The following is a 3,263-nucleotide window of genomic DNA, read 5'->3' on the forward strand; positions in this document are numbered from 1 at the left end:
TTGTATCTAAGACAATTGTGTAGCCTAGGTGAGCTGGCTTTGCATGGAGCCCCCCGAGACACTGTAGTAACTATTACAGTGATTCAGCTACATCATCTTTGTATCTAAGTCAATTTTTCCATTTTCTAATAATTCTGCCACTACCAGCTGTTGCCTTATCATTTCAATCATTTTAGTCTATAAGATTCTTGTCGTATTGAACATTCGAGACGTGTAGTCCACTTGTCATTCCTTCCTTTGCAGGTCTCTTCTGTACCCTGTCAACTATGTTATCCCCTGATGTCCTTACACAGCTCCCTGATCTTGGCCATTCTGGTGGTCCCAGAGGTGGAGTTCCTGGACAGGTGCCTCTGGAACTGCCGATCTGGGCCAACAAGGCAGAGTTCATCTCAGCCTGCCTCCCTCCAGTCCCTAACTTCCTGGCACTGACGGAAACATGGATCACCACAGATAAACTGCTACAGGTCTGTCCGCCAGTGTTCAACCCCGAAGCTTCTTACTGGTTGGTAGGTCCTCATCAAGTGGTCATTCTCTCTCTCTCCCCTTACCCATCTATCTATCGTCAATTCCATGCTGTCACAGTTAAAAGCTTAACATTAATTTATCTTCCAAATTATATAATGCCTGATTTTTCTGAGACGGCTTTTTGGGCGACTTTAGATTCTCATTCCTCTCTGCCTCCTTCTTTCCACAGTTCCTCTTTTGACCTCACCCTCTCACCTTCCCCCTACTGATAAAAATCTTTACTAGATGCTGTTCTTCCACTGCCTTTGCAACTCCCCTCCAAGTCTCCGACCACTACCTTGTATCCTTTTCCCTCTCGCTCTCATCCAACACTTCCCACACTGCCCCTACGGTATCGCGCAACCTTCGCTGTATCAAACCTTTCTCCTGAGTCTGCCTATCCTTTGACTCTCTATGTCCCCTATCCTCCAGGCCGGCTGTTCCCCTCCCGCTCTGTGGCTAGTGTATGTGATAATAGCACATTTCTAAGTGGCATCCTTACAATTTTCCTCCTCTGTCTCTGCTGCTAAAGCCACTCAACTCTAAATTCCAAGCATCTGCAACCCTGCCTAGCTCTTTGCCACCTTCTCCTCCCTCCTGAAATCAAAGATGACTGTATGTAACCAAAAAGAAGGTGTCCGATGTGGAAACACACCGCTTCAAATTAGTGGATTCAGATGAAATTTCACAGCCACAAACAACCTGCCCGCACCCTATCCCCTCCTCTCTTCTCCAGACCATGTCCCCTTACCTCACCTCGAAGAGTTCACCGTGACTTCTTCAAGAGAGCGAGGTGTTGAAAAAACCGTACACTCGATCCCACCGATGTCCAACAAGACCAGTATCCCTTCTTTCTTTTCTCTCCAAAACTCTTGAACGTGCCGTCCTTGGCCAGCTCTCCCACTATCTCTCTCAGAATGACCTTCTTGATCCTAATCAGTCAGGTTTCAAGACTAGTCATTCAACTGAGACTGCTCTTCTCTGTATCACGGAGGCGCTCCGCACTGCTAAAGCTAACTCTCTCTCCTCTGCTCTCATCCTTCTAGACCTATCGGCTGCCTTCGATACTGTGAACCATCAATCCTCCTCTCCACCCTCTCCGAGTGGGCATCTGTTATTGTGAAATGGGTGGCGTGGCGAAATGTCTAGGAGCAACCACTGGTGTCCCCCAGGGCTCTGTTCTAGGCCCTCTCCTATTCTCGCTATACACCAAGTCACTTGGCTCTGTCATAACCTCACATGGTCTCTCCTATCATTGAATGCAGACCAACAAGATGACCAGGTGGCGCAAGTAAAATAGTCTTGTCTTCAGTTTGCAACATATCAGTGTGGATGAAACCACCTCTGAACCTCGGCAAGACGGAGCTGCTCTTCCTCCCGGGGAAGGACTGCCCGTTCCATGATCTCGCCATCACGGTTGTGTCCTCCTCCCAGAGCGCTAAGAACCTTGTTCCTGGACAACACCCTGTCGTTCTCAACCAACATGGGCGGTGGCCCGTTCCTGTAGGTTCATGCTCTACAACATCCGCAGAGTCGACCCTGCCACAAGCCGCAGGTCCTAAATCCAGGCATGCATCTCCCGTATGCCAAGTGTCGGCTGGGCTCCCTGTGGTGTAAACCCCTACAACTCATCCAGAACGCCGCAGCCCGTTGAAACCTTCATTCTCTGGAGTGACCGCTCCACTGGCTTCCACCATCTGGCAGTCCATGGTGCTTGCTAGCCTGCCCGCAATGGCTCTGATCAGTGCCAACTGTATCCACCTCTGGCCTGGCACCATTGAGGAAGTAATTTCTGGGGCTCAGCCCAGTCAAGGTTTGGGCTCGGCCCCCCAATGGTAGTTCCAGTGAAGGGAAATCACCACCTTCCGGAATGCTACATCATACAATGACATTCTAGATGATTCTGTACTTTCCTTTCCCATTTTACTGTGGATATAGATACTTTTGTACCGGTTTCCTCCAGCATCTTCACAAGGTCCTTTGCTGTTGTTCTGGGACTGATTTGCACTTTTCGCACCAAAGTACACTCGACTGCGTGGTCCCATGGTGTTTATACTTGCGTACTATTGTTTGTACAGATGAACGTGGTACCTCCAGGTGTTTGGAAATTGCTCCCAAGGATGAAACAGACTTGTGCAGGTCTACAATTTTTTTTCCTGAGGTCTTGGCTGATTTCCCCATGATATCAAGCAAAGAGGCACTGAGTTTGAAGGTAGGCCTTGAAATACATCCACAGATACACCTCCAATTGACTCAAATTATGTCAATTAGCCTGTCAGAAGCTTCTAAAGCCATGACATAATTTTCTGGAATTTTCCAAGCTGTTTAAAGCACAGACAACTTAGTGTATGTAAACTTCTGACCCACTGGAATTGTGATACAGTGAATTATAAGTGAAATAATCTCTGTAAACAATTATTGGGACAATTACTTGTCATGCAGTCGACATCCTAAGTGACTTGCCAAAACTATAGTTTGTTAACAAGAAATTTGTGGAGTGGTTGAGAAACAAGTTTTAATGACTCTAACCTAAGTGTATGTAAACTTCCGACTTCAACTGTATATACTGAATAGCTCAATTTACAGAATGTGTGACTGCTATTAAGGGGATTTGTTGGGTGTTATAACTGGATACACCAGTTGAAAACCCTAACCCACTTTGGGATTGCTAGTTTAATGAATCTTATCTCCCAGGCCTCGGACCGTCAATGTTAATAAACTAGTATAACCTACAGCATATTACCCAAACAACATTAATG

Source organism: Oncorhynchus masou, chromosome 6 (assembly GCF_036934945.1).
Source record: "Oncorhynchus masou masou isolate Uvic2021 chromosome 6, UVic_Omas_1.1, whole genome shotgun sequence".
NCBI classification, from domain to species: Eukaryota; Metazoa; Chordata; class Actinopteri; order Salmoniformes; family Salmonidae; genus Oncorhynchus; species Oncorhynchus masou.